This window comes from Cervus canadensis, chromosome 8 (genome assembly GCF_019320065.1).
Source record: "Cervus canadensis isolate Bull #8, Minnesota chromosome 8, ASM1932006v1, whole genome shotgun sequence".
Classification (NCBI taxonomy): Eukaryota; Metazoa; Chordata; class Mammalia; order Artiodactyla; family Cervidae; genus Cervus; species Cervus canadensis.
Genome location: NC_057393.1, coordinates 38570485 through 38589541, shown reverse-complemented (window position 1 = coordinate 38589541; position 19057 = coordinate 38570485). Strand labels below are relative to the sequence as shown.

General features: G+C 40.8%; 1 long non-coding RNA gene across 1 annotated transcript in view; it reads left to right on the top strand.

The window, feature by feature from the left end:
* Positions 1-19057, top strand: part of LOC122446165 — a 246805-nt gene that overhangs the window by 39252 nt on the left and 188496 nt on the right. The window lies entirely within an intron of this gene.

Here is a 19057-nt window from a genome sequence, read left to right as displayed (position 1 = left end):
TAAAATGGAGGCCTCACTTGGTGTTGCAGGATTAAAGTTTCTTTTTTTCACATAGAATATTGGACAGAGCACCTGGCACATATTAACCACTCAAATATTAGCAATTAACTTGAATACAAGCCAAGTCTTCAAATAGGAAAGAAATGTCCTTGTTCACTCAACTGGTATAAGGCAATGGATGAAGCAGGCTTTTCAGACACATAGAGTTACTCAAATCCTGGTATTAAAAAATACTTAGTGTATTAATGTCTTGGAAGAGACCCGAACAAGGTAAGGGAAAGTTATGATTATATTGCTACTTGTGACATAATCCGATGGTCTTGCTTTCTCATCTCCTCTTGGGAAAACCACAGCAGGAACCTCCTGAAACCATGCAGTGACCTCACTATATTATGCCTCACTTCATTCAGGAATCCCACAGATCCTATCCAGGGGGTTTAATTACCCAAACTATGCAAGGAAACTAATTATAAGAATGCAAGGTTGCCCTGAAGTTGCATTTATGCTCAACCAAGATGATCATAAAATCTTCTCTGTTCATAGCTCTGCTTATTTTTTCACAGTTTGAGGTGAAGATTATTGAGTGTAAAGTCAGCCAAATTTCTGTCTGTATGTTTTCTTTTTCTGCTCTGAGACCTCTCTCTCCACCACATGCCCTAACTTCCTGGTTCCTGCTCCCCTCAATTTAATGAGAGATTTGAAATAATATAATTGTTGAGAGTGACTTGAGAGTCAGATATATCTGAATTTCAATTCTGACTCAAAGAGTAACCTACTTCTCTTTGTAAGTACATAATACATGTCAATAAATGAGAATTATTGCTAATTATCAAAATGTCTCATGTTTCTTCTATGAAAACAACAAGGAATGATTTTGAACTGTGGTCTGAGGATAGCTTTCATCAGAATGATTCTTACTAAAAATATAGACTTCCAGGCATTTATTTTTAGTAAGAACTAAAAAATAAAGGGGCTTCCCTGGTGGGTCAGATGGTAAAAATCCACCTGCAATACAGGAGATCTGGGTTCAATCCCTGGGTTGGAAAGATCTCCTGGAGAAGGGAACAGCTACCCACTCCAGTAGTCCGGCCTGGAGAATCCATAGACAGACGAGCCTGGCAGGCTACAGTCCATGGGTTTGCAGAGTCGGACATGACTGAGCGACTTTCATTTTCAAAATAAAGGGGGAAGCCTAGGGGAGGGACAGAGCAATCTGTATGATGAGCCCCAAGATGATTCTTCTTCACGTTGAGTTATGAGAGTCACTGAGATTCTACTTGAAGATACCAGAGGTGGAGTCCATGTGGTACTCCAGTGGTATTCTCAGTGGAGAATGGTATTTGTGCTTTGACCTGACCTCTGACAGAAGGGTGAGAGAATTTTGGACTGAGTCTCAGGCTTTGCTGAGCAAGACTGGAAAAGCTTTTACGAGCTCCAGGGATGTCCATTTCCCTGAAATCACACTGAGTTTATGTGTAAGGTTGACCTCAAAGGTAATTCTGTTTTTGTGGTTTGAGTCCTTAACCCCTTGGGGGCTTCTCCAAGGCAAGAGGGATGGTTTCCATTACTGCTCACTTGTGATGGCAGAAGCCTGTTCCCATGAGCACCTGGAAGCAGAAGCTATGGGTGTCAGACCTGCTCTGCTTCTGTCCCAACCTGCCTCCAGCCTCTCCTTGCCTGGACAGCTTCCACCTGCAGGTAATGCCTCCCTTCTGAACTATAGAAGGTGTGGTTACAGCTGGAAATGTCTGTTGACCAGAGGAGGCAGAGTGACCATAAAGCTTATGAAGCTTGGGCTTCAGGGCTCTTCTCTTGCACAGACCCCTCTGTGTCTTGGGAGCTAGGGAGTCAGGAGTGGAAGGCTGACAGCCATCAGGAAGCTTCTGTCTGTATAAGCATTCCCGGTCAGTTGCCTAGGAGACCTTATAGGAAAGGCACCTGGATCTCTAGGGTGCCAGCAACTTATTTTCTGTAAATTATTTTTGTAATTTATTTTCTCATTCTAAGCAAATATTTACTTTTGTATGTAGTTCTGTATTTGTAGTTTTGCATTTGTTTTCCTAAAAGTCCCTTACTCTCCAGATTGTATAGACTTCAGCCTCATAAAACCTGGACCTGTCCTCTCTCCTGATTGGGGCTCATTAGCTTTACATAAGTTTGGGGGAATTAATAGATTTTTCACATGAATATGAAATGGGCTCAGGGTGGTGCTTTGGGGCCACAAGTGAACTGAACATGAGGCTCTATATTCATTGGTCAAGAATGGTCTCATGGCAGTAATTCCCCACATTTACTGAAGACCCTCTCAGATTGCACCTTTGCAGGCTGAGTGACCGCATGCAGGGACTGGTCAGTGGCTGAAACATGAGGTGAGGTCAAGCCAATTGACATGATGCACCAGGGCTGAAGGGTTTCCCTGGTGGCTCAGATGGTAAAGACTCTGCCTGCAATGCAGGAGACCTGGTTTGATCCCTGGGTTGGGAAGATCCCCTGGAGAGGAATGACTATCCACTCCTATATTCTGGCCTGGATAATTCCATGAACAGAGGAACCTGGAGGGCTACAGTCCAGGGGTCGCAAAGAGTCAGACACAACAGAGCGATGAACACTTCACCAGGGCTGATAAAAGCATCTCCTGCATAATCATCATAGCAAAGTCAATCAAGATGCTTCCACTCAAAAAGTTAGCTCTATTGAAGAAGATTCCAGTTTCCAGGAGAGTCATTATAAGAATCAGCAGCACCTGGTGAGTGACTCATCCATCTATAACCTAGAATTGGCTGCTACTGAGTAGCTGGTAAGTCTTTTGACAGATAATTTTATCTATGGGTAGAAAGGGAGATTGGAGAAGGCAATGGCACCCCACTCCAGTACTCTTGTCTGGAAAATCCCATGGACAGAGGAGCCTGGTAGGCTGCAGTCCATGGGGTCGAGAAGAGTCGGACACGACTGAGCAACTTCACTTTCACTTTTCACTTTCATGCATTGGAGAAGGAAATGGCAACCCACTCCAGTGGTCTTGCCTGGAGAATCCCAGGGATGGGGGAGCCTGGTGGGCTGCCGTCTATGGGGTCGCACAGAGTCAGACATGACTGAAGTGATTCAGCAGCAGCAGCAGCAAAAGGGAGATGTGAATTAATTTGCTTCTCTCAAAAGAAAAATCATGTGTTAACTATTTGCCATAATTACTTTTGGAGCATTTTATCATCAACTTTGGGAAGCTATTTGGCATTTACTTTCACTTTAATATTCATTGCTTTTCCAGAAATTTTCCAACGAAACAACTGTAATGTGTTGAGAAACTCTGTTCAATGATTTGTTGAGGTTATCCTCAGGTCTTTTTAAAAGGCCTCTATTCTCTTTCTACCTCTGTGTGACACAAACTGACCTCGAGCAAATCTTTTACTCTCTCTGGGCTTCAGCATATCTTTGTGTTACATTTAGGTCAGTTCAGTGGTTCTTACACTTCAGTGTACATCAGAGTCACATAAAGGGCTTGTTAAAACATGGATTGCTGGCCCCAACTCGTGGGTTTCTGATATAGGAGGTCTGAGATGAGGCTGAGAACTTGCAAGTCTAGTGAATCTTTGGGTGGTGTTGGTGCTACTGCTAACCTGGGACTACACTCTGGTAACCCCTGGGCTAGACAGATAGACCCTAATGCTGACTGATGACCAGGATCATCTGGGGAACTTCTAAGCAATGGAGATGCCTGAAGCCTGTCTCTGCCTATATCAGAATCTCTAAGAGTCAGGGCCAGGATCAGGATGAGTGAAGTAAGGCACCCAGGTTACAAAAATAAGGAGGGACTCAATTGAAAATTGTTTGCTTTTCCATTATGGTTTATTGAAGGATATTGACTATAGTTTCCTGTGCTATATCAGTAGGAACTAGTTGTTTATCCATTCTGTATTTGATAGAGCATCTACTAATCCCAAACTCCGAATCCTTGTGTCCCCCTTGGCGAGAAGGGAATCCTTGTCTCCCTTAGCAACTACAAGTGTGTTCCCTATGTCTGTGAGTCTATTTCTGTTTTGTATATATGTTCATTTGTGTCATATTTTAGATTCCACATATAAGCAATATCAGATGACACTTGTCTTTCTCTTTTTAACTTAGCATGATAATCTGTGGGTTCATCCATGTTGCCGCAAATGGAGGATGACTGCAGTCACTTTTAGGGTTGTACAAATCCACTCTAAGAGTGAGTGCCTCCTTAAATTTTGCTCCCCAGGCATCTCACTCACAACCCCCGCCTCCTCTGCCCAGAGTGTTGGCCATGTTAAGAGGAGAGTTGAAAATTTGTATGTAATGCACCAGACGCGTGGCTACACAGATGGTTCTCTAAAGCTTCCTGGAGTAATCAGGGTGTGGGGTAGCCCTTTACTCATTTATAGATTAGACTGTTTCTTTTTAAAAAAATTATTTATTTGTGATCACACTGGGTCTCCAGTGCTCTGTACAGGCTGTCTGTAGTTGTGGCAAGCAGAGGCTACTCCTTGTTACAGTGCATAGGCATCTCACTGCAGTGGCTTCTCTTGTTGCAGAGCATGGGCTTTAGTTTGCAGGCTCGGTAGCTGTGGCATGCAGGCTTAGTTGCTCTATGGCACATGGGATCCTCCCAGACTAGGGATTGAACCCATGTCCCCTGCATTTGTAGGTGGATTCTTAACCACTGAACCACCAGGGAAGTCCCTAGATTGTTTATTTCAACAAGGGATGTCAGACCAGTGATATTTCTAGGGCTAAAGAGTCTCAGGTTGTGCTCTTAATAATTGGTTCCTGCTGAATTCCTTCCTTAGGCAGAAACTTTAAGTTACTCAACCTGTTGAGGGTTAACTGCTGATGAACTGATCTATACTGGGAAAACATAGAGTGCAATGGAGGGGCTGTTGGAGCTGCTCGATGCAGTTGCCCCTCTTTCCTTATTATTCATATATATGCTTGAAAATAATATTAAGTGATAGCATATCACAGAAGTAAACAATGCTTTATTCTTTTTCTTAGAATCATTATTTTGAAATCATTTCAAGCTCACAGAAAAGTTGCCAGAACAGTACAAAGTACTCCTAGCGCCCCATCATCCAGCCTTCCCAATTGATAATATTTTACTGCATCTGTTCTGTCACACTGTGTTCTTGGTCTAGGGTCCCATCAGGTACATGTAGTCTAAGGTAGTGTTCAGGTCTCTTGAATCTCTTGAAGTATGGAAGAGTTCCTTGGTTTTCCCCTGTTTTCCATGTCCTTGATAGTTTTAAAGACTACAGGCCTTTCATGTTGTAAGATTACTCTCAACTGTCTGGTATTTCCTCAAGCCAGACTCAGGTTGTGTGCATTCTTGACAGGAGTCCCACAGGAATCACTCCTTTTCAGGGCATCATTTCAGGGGGCACTCTCTTGACTGGTCCCACGACTGATGATGTGAACCTTGATCACCTGATTATCTTAGTGTCTGTCAAGCTTCTTTACCAGTTTTCCCTCTGTACTTAGAATTTTGTGGAGGTATTCCAAGGTCACACAAATAACCTTCTGCATCTATAGTGTCTGCCCAATGGTGATTCTCCATTTCCATCACTCTTTCTACATTTACTAGTGGCCACTCGCATGCAAACCTGAGCTTGTTAATATACATGGACTCATTGTGTGTTAGTCAGGGTTCTCCAGAGAAGCAAAACATTCATTTATCAATCAATCATCTACTGAGAAATGTATTATATGGTGTTGGCCCATGAGATAATGGAGACTGAGGAATCCCACATCTGCCCTCTGCAGGCTAGAGACCCAGGAAAGCCAGTGGCCTAGTTTGGAGGCCTGAGATCCAAGGGAGCTATGATATTATAGATTCTTGTCCAAGTCTGAAGACCCGAGAACCAAAGAGCCAAGGAGGGCAGGACAAGAGGTCCCAGCTCCAGCAATCAGGCAGAGAGAGGGCAAATCCAACCTTTCTCTACCTTTTTCTTCTATTCAGACCCTCAATGAATTAGATGGTACCCACCTGTACCGAGGAGGGCAATATGCTTTACACAGCCCACCTATTCAAGTACCAATCTCTTCCCAAAGTACTCCCATAGACAAACCCAGAAGTAACATTTAATTAGATATCTGGGCTTCCCATAGCCCAGTCAAGTTAATACATGAAATTAACCATCATGCATGGATTCCTATTTTATTTTTAGTGATTTGTAATTTGTTACTTTGTTTTTTTATTTTATTTATTTGATGCTCAAATTTTCCGCAGTTTGAATACTGGAAGCCTCTTAATGCATGTTTCTATTATTTTTTGACCGTTTTCTTACTTTATGGCAAAAAAAACAAAAACAAAAAGGATGCTCCAGGCTCATCTTGTACTTTCTGTGTCTCAGCCCAGAAATGAGCCATTTCTCTAGGGACATGCTTATATAGTCCTCAAAGCTCTCTCCAAATAGTGTTTACAAATGAGAATTACATGATAAGAATTCATTTGTTTCTAAATTTTAGCATAGGCATATTAACAAACGATAAAAACTCAAGCCAAGTGAATATTTTAGAGGAGTAGATAAAAATGACAGCATAGGCCAGAAAAAAGTTTTTATGGCCAGTGTTTCCTTCTCCTTGAGTTATACTATTGCTTACAAATGTGCACACCTCCTAGCATTTTATTTGCGCCATAAATCCTTTTAGTGTTAACTTGCATCTGGTTACTGGGTTTCCTTCTTTCTCTGGGGCTTGTTTGATGGCCTCAATTGACGAAAACAGTTCAGGCTGTTGACCTCTCAGTGTATCTCCACTGAGATCAACTAGAGGAAGCAGAGTGAAGAGTTCAATTCACTTTGCTGGTTGAGCATAAAGAAGAATCCAGAAAAGACCAGCTTATAATGGTAGCTAATAATGCCATTCCTAATGAAACCAATGACAGTGTCCTAGAAAGAAATCTGCTGATAACATGTTATTCTGGTGGTGTTCTTAGAAGTTCCCATTGTTTCCTGCTGAGCCTCCTTGCCAAAATAATTAACTTGCAACCTGGGAACTGCAGTAGGGAGGGTGGAGGGAGAGATAAGACACAATTACTTCCTATGAATTTTTGCCTTCCTGAAAAGATTTCAGGTTTTGCAAATTTCTCTGCTATTTTTAAATGTTCTCATTCTAATGAGAAGCAGACCCAGCGTCATGTAATGGTTGAGTTGGTATGGTAATTGCATTACAATAAATAGCTGAGGTGCTCAGCCCATAAAACTGACCTATAACCCACTGTTCTCTTGGAACAGGGGACTCTTTAATAACAACAGATTTTTAAGGGGCTGGTGTTTCTTTGGACTATTTCTTCCAGGTATAAATAAGGAAAAGTCTACCTTAAGGGCCCTGTGTTGGGTATGAGTAATTTTATGTCTTTGCTAAGATGAGAAGTGTTATTATCCAGAGAAAATTATGCTGACACACTTTAAGCAGAAATGATATAGGAGATAGTTGGAAAAAAAATCAAGCCTTTTGTTTTTCCAAGCAAGAAATTAAGGTACCTTGGTATTACTGGGAGGAAAATGAACTGAAAATCATATTTTTAAGGACACAGTCCTCTCTAGACTATGACAGAAGACTACAGGGATCCTCAGATATATGCAATAGGTATGTGAAGGTACATTTCATACGTATTCTTTCCCTTCTAATTTCTGTTATGGACTGAAGGTTTAAGCTTATAGGAGAAAAAAGTCATTCATAGGACCCAGCTCACTTATATTAAAATGTTCTTGTTCAGGGTGGTACAAGACGGAATGGAGGATGAGACAGATGTACACTGTCTAACTGTGCCATTAAATAGCTTATGATCATGGAGGGGGGCCAGAGGGGTTTTATGTATGTATGTATATATGTATCTATCTGAATGCAGCACAAGCTCAGTGTGAAACAAGCTCCAGGAGCGCTACAACTCAAGTGTGATGTGGGTTAAAGAAGAGAGGTGTATTTAGATGAAAGTATGTGTATTTATGTGTGTGTATAAGTGTCATTGACTGAAAAAAATGCATAATGTAAAAGTTGAAAATTATATTTTATTCAGCAAACAAAACTGAGGACTTAAGCCTGAGATGCAGCGTCTCAGATAAGTCTCAGAGACTGCTCTGAAGAGATGAGGGAGGAGCCTAGGATATATTAGAGCTTTTGCAACAAAAACCAGGTAGTCAGAGCAACAAAAGGTTACTGTTAATTAAAGAAAACCAAATATCTCAAGTTAAGGAATTTAGTGCTTTTCCATGTATGGAAAGATGCAAGACTTTGGGCTCACAGAAATCATTACTTTCTTAGGCACCTCAGCTATCTGGGGCCAGTATCCTGTGCCTTTCCATCCTGTGTCTCCTCAGGGTGCACCATCCATGGTGGGTGGCTAGAGATGTTGACTGTTAGATGGTGGGCATCCTTTGACTTTCCTGAGTTCTCCCAGAATTCATCGTAGGGGTGGCTATAATGTGATGGCTTGATGTCTGCAACATCTTTTACTAATATGGCAGGCAGTGTATTCATTCACAGTGTATTTGTGTGTGTGTGCATGTGTGTGTGTGGCTATAGATGTTTCTTAGATGTTTCTGATGGAAAGAACACAATGACACTTGGCAAGTCAGGATAAGAGGGCTGGCTAGATGCCTGGTTGGGCCTTACAATGTGGCATTTACATGGGTGAACTCACTAGTGTCCTAGGCCTGGCTCATAGTATTTCAGTATCAAAAACTGACTTCTTGGTGCCCCAGAATTGATTGGATTTTGTGATGCTAACTTGGTTTAATAAAGCTTATGTGAGTTTAATGTATTAATCCAGAAAACCAGTTTATTAATTCATAATGGGAATTATAACCCTCAGTGGACTAGACACTTTTGTTAGCCTGATTAGAGTGTTAGTCCTACATACGCAGGAGCCATGATCATGGCTTGGAGCCATGAACTCAGGATGAAATCAGAATCAGGATGCTTAGCTATCTGAGTTCAAAATGTAGTGACATCATGTTAATCCAAATTGTAACCATTTTTAAAATAGGGGCACCTTTGATGATTGGATCCATCAGGATGCATCCTTGAGCTACAATGGAACATTTTCATCTGGAGCTTGCTTAGACCAGCATGGCTCACGGTGGCCTCCGGTCTTCTTTCTTGTGTATTTCCATGGATGACTGAAGATCCTCCACTTCCCTTTGGACTGACACATACTCTTTTTTTTTTTTTTTTTGTAGTAGAATCTCCTTTTCAACAAAATTGACTAAAGGGTTGTTTAAAATGATGCACTTAATTACATTAAAAAAATTAACAAGTATCAATATAAATTCATTCCCTAATGTTTTGATGTAGCACCACCGTTTCACATTTTGTTTGATTCTTAGTTTGGATTACCTGGGGTTTCCCCAATGGCTCTGCATTTAAAGAATCTGCCTGCAATGCAGGAGACAAAGTCTGATCCCTGGGTTGGGAAGATCCCCTGGAGGAGGAAATGGCAACCCACTCCAGTATTACACAAATGATACCCATTATGTAACCTCTATGATTGGGTTATAACCATGTAAGGACACTTAGGAAGCAATCTGAGGGCAGAATCTTTCTATATTGTTATGATTCTCCCTTCACATTAGGCTTTTTATAGTTTTCATATATGTGCTTCATTTGATAGCAATTTACTTTCTTCCTTCTTAACATTATTTAGTTTTTCTAAGGCTTTAAATTTAAAAGAAAGAACAATTATTATTCTTTTCACATTCAGATTTCATCAGTTTATATATTGTTTATTAAATAACTTAGGTAAATAGTTTTAGAAGAAACCATAATCGACTCTTATATGCTTGAAATCAACTTGGTACTTTAGAGTACCTAGTCACCCAGAAGTGAGCAATCAGCATATAGGGTATTAGTCAGAAACATTATCAGCAGCATTAGGGAGGCTGGGTTAGTCCAGGCAGCTTCTACTGTATATTAATTGTTCACTTTGTTTACAAGTTAGGTCTTGCTGGCCCAGGAGTCATTTCATCTCTGGCTCTGCACTTCTCTTTATTGGCCCATTATGTGCTATTGAGCAATCAGAGGGCAATCTCATTTCCCTTCCTTAGCAGCATGTACTTTCAGAGATTACTTCCCCTTGCTCCTTTCTAGTGAAGGTGGCTCAGTGGGTAAAGAACCTGCCTGTAGTTCAGGAGATGCAGGAGACGTAGGCTCAAGCCCTGGGTTGGGAAGATCCCCTGGAGGAAGGCATGTCAACCCACTCCAGTATTCTTGCCTGGAGAATCCCATTGACAGAGGAGCCTGGCTGCTACAGTCCAGGCTGCTAGGGTCGCAAAGAATTGGACATGACTGAGCAACTAACACCTTCTAGTGAAAGAGGTGCCAGAGAAATCATTTTGGAAACACTAGAGGCAGCCATATTACCTGCCACGCACCAGAGGAGAAAATATGACACTTAAGTTTCTCTGGCGAGCTGGCCCAGAGAGCACTGTAGAGTGTAGAGCTCTGTCATCCAGGGAAATGGGGTACAGTCAGATCCTTTGTGTGAGAAAGTTACTGGCTTCCTTAAGTTAATCTATGGGGAGAGCAAAATGCTTTGGTTCTAAGCTTATGACTATGAAATAGTGGCTAGAACCAATCCTGATGCAGAATTCCTTGGGTGGACTGATGCTTTGAATGGGGATGGGTATATGGAGTGAAAAGCTGGGCTATGGAAGCTGGGGATCCCAACAATGGGTTACTCTGGACTAAGCACTGGGACATGGAACAACAGACTGGTTCCAAATAGGAAAAGGAATACATCAAGGCTGTATATTGTCACCCTACTTATTTAACTTATATGCAGAGTACAGCCCAGAGAAACGCTGGGCTGGAGCAAGCACAAGCTGGAATCAAGATTGCCAGGAGAAATATCAATAACCTCAGGTATGCAGATGTATACAGATGACACCACCCTTATGGCAGAAAATGAAGAATTACAGAGCCTCTTGGTGAAAGTGAAAGAGGAGAGTGAAAAATTTGGCTTAAAACTCAACATTCAGAGAACTAAGATCATGGCATCTGGCTTCATCACTTCATGGCAAATAGATGGAGAAATAGTGGAAACAGCGGCAGACTTAGTTTTTTTGGGCTCCAAAATCACTGCAGATGGTGACTGCAGCCATGAAATTAAAAGACGCTTGCTCCTTGGCAGGGAAGTTATGACCAACCTAGATAGCATACTAAAAAGCAGAGACATTACTTTGTCAACAAAGGTCCGTCTAGTCAAGGCTATGGTTTTTCCAGTGGTCATGTATGGATGTGAGAGTTGGACTATAAAGAAAGCTGAGCACTGGAGAATTGATGCTTTTGAACTGTTGTGTTGGAGAAGACTCTTGAGAGTCCCTTGGACTGTAAGGAGATCCAATCAGTCCATCCTAAAGGAGATCAGTCCTGAGTGTTCATTGGAAGGACTGATGTTGAAGCTGAAACTCCAATACTTTGGCCACGTGATGTGAAGAACTGACTCATTTGAAAAGACCCTGATGCTGGGAAAGATTGAAGGTGGGAGGAGAAGGGGATGACAGAGGATGAGATGGTTGGATGGCATCACAGACTCAATGGACTGAGTTTAGGTAAGCTCTGGGAGCTGGTGATGGACAGGGAAGCCTGGTGTGCTGCAGTCCATGGGGTTGCAAAGAGTCAGACACGGCTGAGAGACTGAACTGAACTGAACTGAAGCACTGGGAGACTGGGGTCTTCATCCCTTTGAACCAGAGTGGTCCATGCAGAGATCTGGGCCAGCCATGCACCTGTTGACAATTTTCCAAAACTTGGATGGATAGCAAAGGGAGGGAAACTTGTTCTTTCAGTGTCCTGTTGGAGCATCACGTAAGGGGGTCATCCAAAAGTATTTAATTACTTTAATTTTGACTTGCTATTTTCTATTGACTAAGGCTCAGATTCTGTGAAGTTTCAGATTGCTGGGTAGATTTTGTCTGGTACAGGTGAAAATGGGTCTGTCTTGTAGAAAAGATAATCCTAAAGTTTATGTTTTAAATGCCTTATAGGACATTATCAGTTTTACATCCAACCTAGTGTGGTGGTTTATTTGCTAAGTCATGTGTTACTCTTGTGACCCCATGGACTGTAGCCTGCCAGGTTCCTCTGTCCATGGGATTTCCCAGGCAAGAATACTGGAGTGGGTTGCCATTTCCTTTTCCAGGGGATCTTCCCAACCCAGGAATCAAATCCAGGTCTCCTGCATTGCATGTGGATTCTTTACCAAGTGAGCTATGAGGGAAGTCCTATTCTAAAATGAAAAAAAAAAATCAAATACCAAACATCCCAAATTCCTCAGATGGTCTTGGACCCAGTTTTCCCATGAGTGAGTTGAATAAGGCTTTGGCATATGTTCATTCTTTACTTGCTCCAGAGTCAAGTCTGTGTTATACTTTGATTTACCTCTGTCAGGCTGATTTGGGATCTGTCTCTATGAGGGATCCCCTGTGGGAGAGAGGAGTAAAAGCATCTCACATCTCATCCTGGAGGAATGGGTGGGAGGGGTGGACTGACTGCCTCTGTTATTCCTCTTAGGTTTCCAAGCTCTTGGAAAATTCAAGAGGAGGACAGCATCCCTAAGCTTTTCTGCTCTTAGTAAAGGAAGTGGGATGAGATGGTAGTGGTGGTAAGGATGTGGCTCCAGTGATTAATTGGGAAATAAAAGTGATGTGACTACAACTCTATCTTGTTTGTGGAGTAGCTTATATGTGAGTTATTAATATTTAGAGCAGTGCATTATTTTTGATTACTGGGGTAGAACTTTCTCTTCCCCTTGTATTTCTGACAGTAACATTGAAAGGGGTCTTGAGCCTGCAAAGATGAGGGGGTGTTGCACAGTGCTGTGGGTGTTAGCACTCAAATAGATGTATGCTTGCTAGGTGTTACAGTGCAAGGTTTTTTGTTTTTGTTGGTTTTTTTTTGGAGGAGGGCTTTTATATTTTTATTTTCTGTATAGTACAATCTTTGTGGTAGTGGGAATGTATGCACAAAAAATCAATTCAAATTAGAGTTCAGAGTAAAAAGAAAAGAGAGAATTTATCCCAAAGGACATTAAATATACATGGTTTTCACAGCTATACTCTATCCATGCCCCCAGACTCCACACATCGAATCATTCTAATGAGACTATCTGATCTTGAAACTTTTCAGAATCAGGGGAGAAAATAAACATGGCCACCTCTCCTTTTGTATATTTACCTTGTTCTGAAATTTACCTAGTTGGGAGTCAGGTGCTAAATCCAGCACTAGAAGTGTTATTCACATGATGATTCCTGTTTCTGACGCTTGTTAAACATTTCCTATCACCAGGCACTCTTCTAATCCCCTACCTGTAAGAATTTCTTTCATAATGAAAAGAAATCATATTATGCCATATTTCTGTTCTGTAATAGATGTGATAGCAGCTGTTACAGGTCAGGTGCCCCAGGAAGCAGACTATGAGATGGAGTTGTGTATACAGGAGGTTCATCCAGGATCTGTCTGGGGATCAACCTCTTAGGGAAATGAAGGAAGTAGGATGAACCAGGGGGAGAAGCTGAGTGGTGATACAACAAAGACCTCAGCTGATCCCATGGGAAGCTTAGTTTTTGAACCCACTTTTATCTCCCAATTAAATATTAATAACTCACTAGTCTGAATGCAAGCTGTCCCCACAGTAGGGGCTCTGACTTGGGCAGAGTGGTGAGCCTCAGCAGGCAGCAGACACTGGAAAGGGGCTCAGTTGTGAGCTGTCAGTTATCAACACTTTGAGAAGCTGGGGAAAGAACATTTCAGTCCTGAAATGGTAGTGGGATCTGAGCATCCACTAAGCAAGCTTTGGCTTATGTTGTGCTAGCCTAATTTTCATATCTTAATAACTGCAATTTCTGGACACCCACGTTTCTGAGCACTCCGTGTAGATCTTTTTAAGGCTCCTTTGGCTCTTTCCTTCTTAAATGTTATCTCCTGGGTTCCCAGCCTCGGCCCTCTTCTCATTCCAGCTACATTTATTTTCTAGGTGATCTCATCAGCACTCATGCCTTTGGCATCTTTCACATAGGACAACCCATGATGGCGTTTTTTTAATGGATTCCCTTAAGTAGTTGTGTGGAGCTCTTACTAGGTAGCATATTTCCTTTCTAGACATCTTGATGGTATCAGAATCTCTTGACTGCACATTGTCTTAGCTTTGTCTGCAATAACAAAATACCATAGACTGGAAGGTTTAAACAACAGATGCATACCTCACAGTTCTGAAAGCTGGGAAGTTCAAGATCAAGGTGCCTGAAGATTTGTCTCCTTGTTTGATAATAGCTATCATGACAAGTGTGAAGTGATATCTTGAGTTTGTGTGTGTGTGTGTGTGTGTCTTTCTGATGATCCGTGTTGTTTTTGCATCTACCTGTTAGATATTTGTATGCCCTCTTTGGAGAGGTGATAGACAACTATGTTTTTAACTTTGTCTTTTGTAGGAAAACATTAGAGGTGCAGTACCGGAAGGCCTGGAATGAATCCTTGATCAAGTTTCTTCTTTTCGTGTCTCTTTCCTCATAAAATTATACCTTGATTACAGGACTGTTGCATAATGAAGTGAGATGCTACAAGTGTAAAACTATTTCCTGGCATGGCTTTAGTAATCAAAACACATTAATGATTAATTTCATACCCTTTTGGTATATATTTATAAAGATAAAACTGTGTCTTTCCATTTATCTCTTTTTAAGTTACTTTTTTTTTTCTCTCTGTTCACCTAGAAAGAACTGAAACGGCCCACCCAGTTCCCATTCTTTTCTACAAGAGCACACTCCTGTAGTGGTCCTGGAAATACACAGATGTCATGTGTTGGATGACTCCAAAACCTACCTCTGGTTAGATTCTTCTTCTGAATTCAGGATGCCTATTTTTGGCTGCTTGTCAGGAACCTCTTGCTGTACTCCCAGAGATACCTCAATTCCAACAATTTAAAAAATAAACTCAGAATCTTTCCTCTCAAATTTTCTTCTACAATCTCCATTTACCAACTTTCCCAGGCAGAAATATCAAGGTCATATCAGATTCTTATTCTTCTTCCCTTCCTCACGTGCAGTTGTTCATCAGATTCCTATAGGTTCTCCCACCTAGATGTTGCGTCACCTCATTTCATCCCATTCTTTCTAATCCCATTTCTCAGGGTAGGTTTAGGTTCTCATTGTTTCTTTAGTGGTTATTTCAATGGTCTTCTAGCAACTTGTTTCCCAGTTCCCACTACTGTCCTGTCCAATTAAGCAGACATATAATTTGTCAACCAAATCGGGACACTTTTGAGAGTGAAGTAGGGGTGTTATTAAACATTACACGCAGACATCAACAAGGACTGTCCCAGGCAAATTAGGACATATGGATAGCCCTCTAATTTATCCTGCACAGCTGTCCGAATGTTCTTTCTAAAACACTTGTCTGACCCTGTCGCTTGCTCTCCCATAGTGTGTCTAAGGGGAAAGCATGTGATTTCTAATGACTGCAGCGTTCTGCTCCGCTTGGCTTGGTTTCTTACTGTAAATCAATCAATTAGCTCTCTGCCTCTCTTGCAGTTTGGGGTAAATTTTAGCAAAGAGAAGTCTTCCCAGGGTTGGATCACTTCTGAATATTATAAAAAAGCAAACTTTGGGATTTACCCAGCTTGGAATACACTGGACTGATGTAGGCATTGTTGTTGTTTGGTTGCTAAGTTGTGTCTGACACTTTCATGATCCCATAGACTGCAGCCCACCAGGTTCCTCTGTCCATGGGATTTCCCAGGCAAAAATATTGGAGTGGGTTGCCATTTCCTTCTCCAGGGGATCTTCTTGATCCAGGGATTGAGCCTGCAACTCCTGCACTGGCAGGCAGATTCTTTGCCAATGAGCCACCTGGGAAGCCCAATGCAGATGTTACTTGAGACAATTCTGCCTTCCCCACCAGGGGACCCCTCTATGATACCAGCACCCCACAGCCTTCAGCTGTCACCTCTCAACTGCTGTCAGGTCAGTTGTTGACTAAATCTGTGCATGACAGATTTAATAAATGACTGAACACAACATAAAGTGGCCAGCAGGCCTCACTAGGTATATCAGCCTTTTTTTTTTTTTACATTAGCTTTCTGATTTTCAGGGAAAGTAGCAAAAATCTTTTCCTGATGAGTATGCATTTACTTTTCATTCACTGAAGAAAGGAATATTTTCTTACAGCTTCTCTGAGGAAACCAGCTATTCTTTTAATTGATATTTGCAATCTTTCCTAAATATCAAATTTTTTGTTATGTAAGAAATCGATAGTCATTGCAGAAAAATTGAAAAATATATAGAATACACATAAAAATATACAGAATATACAGAAAACACAGAATGGGAAAAGGAAAGAAAAATGACCCATCTTTCTATCTTGCACATAAATTGTATTCATATTGTGTGTTTTCCTTATATATTTTCTGTGTGAATGAGTATATAAACAACTCACATAAAACAGAAATAAGCATGCTGAAGAATAGCTTGCTTTTTTGGCTTAGTAATAAAAAATGCTTTTTATCAAAAAGTGTATCTTGGCAACCATTGTTTGTAAAGGCTGCACTGTATTCATTGTATGGCTGCTCCATTCTTTACTTAACTGTCCCTTATTTTTGGATACTTAGGAGGTTTCTAACTTTATTTCCATTTAAGAAAATATTCATGGAATCTCCTGGAATATACATCTTTTCCCACTTTGGGTATTTCTTTGGGATTCATGTTCATACGAGGATTTGTTGAACTATTTTTAGATCTTTGAGCTCTTTGGGCTTTGCATTTGTATGTGCTACTGGGCCTCAAAGCAGCCTATCTGGGCAGCTTCACTGACGGAGCCTCACATTCTTTGGTTGCTTATTAGAAAAAGATAAATTTTAAACTCGAAGGGGTGCCTTAAATATATATTTTTTATTACAATCTTTTGCCTGTGTTTATGCAGGCATGTTGGAATGGGATATGTTCTAAAGAATCCATTTGCAGAAAAATTCAAGCCCATATATATTTTTCTCTCAAAAGTGTTTTTATTGTGCCTTCCTCCTGAACTCTTGGGTCATTGGGAAGAAACAAGCATGGTTTTACTTCTTTTCTGCTGATTATCTGGCTAATGGATTCAGTCTAATGACTGAATGCTTCTAGGGAAGACATGAAAAGACATATTCTATGTATTTCTAATTTTGAATAGATATCTACCCAGGAGAAGCACTTTGAATTAACCAAAAAAAAAAAAAATGATCAGAAGGTGACATATAATTGCACTCATGTTTTATTCTTCAAATAGTTCTTTTGCAGAATTTGGTATTTATTTGGACCCACTAAAAGTAAAGTTTGTGTCAGAGTCCTTTGTGATGGGTGTCAGATAGAAACTGTCAGCATGACTCCGAATGTGATGGATTGTGGAAGATTGATTCCTCAAGAGAAAAATTGTGAAATGATTCTCAGAGATGGCAGCATTCAGAAGAGTATACATTTTTGCCATTTAAAAAGATAATGTCAAAATGAAAGTCAAATTTCTTTAGGTATTTCCTTAGTGACTATCACCATGATCTTTCATGTTCTACATTACTTTCCTTCTCCTAAACCAGATAATTTTTATTTTTTCCCTGAAATATGCAGCCGTGTCCACCCTAACTCTCTCTCCAGAGGAGTCTTCCTTTCCCTTTGGATTTTCCACATGGGCAGGAGAGGGGTGGGGCGGGGAGTGGGAGTTGAGGCTTTGTTAGCATCTGGAGTGGCTTCTTGCTTTCTGAAACCTAAAACATTAACCTGAGGGACAGGAATAATGCTAGGTGAGTCAGTCTTTTTTCCCTCTAGCATCAATATCTTGAATCTATTAATAGTGACATCATCATAGTGTACAATTAGGCCCTAATCAGTGGAGCATTTTATTGATGGTAAATGTAATTGCTAGCTAATGTTATGATCATGTCAATAGAACTCAGAGGTAAAGGTTTCCCAGTTAAGCACTGGGTATTTGAAGGTGTTGCTGCCCTAGGTATAGGCAGTGCTTGAAGGTGTTGCTGCCCTAGGTATAGGCAGTGCTTCTGCTCAGTACCATTCTGCAATAGACAATCTATAGATCAGAAGTCTGCAATTATCTATTGCATCTACAGAAACTCTCCTGTCTCTAAGAGTTCATGAATTCTGGGCATTTCCCCTCTCCCCACCAACCTAAAGATGCTGAAGCATAAAAGAGAGCCCCAAGCACAAAGATATCCATAAAAGCCTGTGCTCTTAGGTTGACGGTGAGGATGCTAAGAGCTAACAGGTTGGTTAGTTGGCTTCTTTTGGGATAGAGGGTGAGATTTGCAGTAGTCTGTCCACTTGTCTTTCTGGATCATGGTCCTTTCATATTTAACCATAAAATGTGGATGTCTACAATATGGGAAAGAGGAGGATGGAACCAGGAGAAGATAACAACACTGTGTTGGAGGAAGGGATCTTTGATTTAACTTGTATAAACGTGCACATTTTTATGTTTCCTACTTTTGTATTCTTTGAAGGAGACAAAGGGCTTGAATCATAACAGCACACTAGTTAGTCATAAGAAGCAATATACAAGAGTTTGGAGCTGCCATCTTCTTGTTCTAAAACAAGTTGCTCAGAAATTAGGGTGGCTGGGAATCCTGATTTTTGTGGCTGGTCTGAAATGAGGGCAGTCTAGTGAGGAATTCTGCCCTTAACCTGCTAAGTTTGACCTAATTCCAGGTAATTAGCATTAGTGGTCAATTACAATACTAAAAAGCACTGGGGAAACATTGAAAATAACATAATGCCTGGCACAGAATTGTTGCTTAAAAATGTTAGTTAAAGGGCTTTCAGTTAAATGGGACAAAGTTATATTCTATATGGGAATAAAATAAAATGGATAAAATCTACAATTTTGCATCATCTAACTATGGCAACACATTCAAAATAGTCATAAGCAGGGACAGCTTATGCCACAAGTTTTATCTTGTAAAAATATTTGTCAAAGAAGAAGTGTTAATATAACAAGCAAAAAGATAAATCTGTGAAGATATCTGGCTTGAAATATTTAAAATTTCACTATGAAGAAAATTAGAGTTGAGAACATC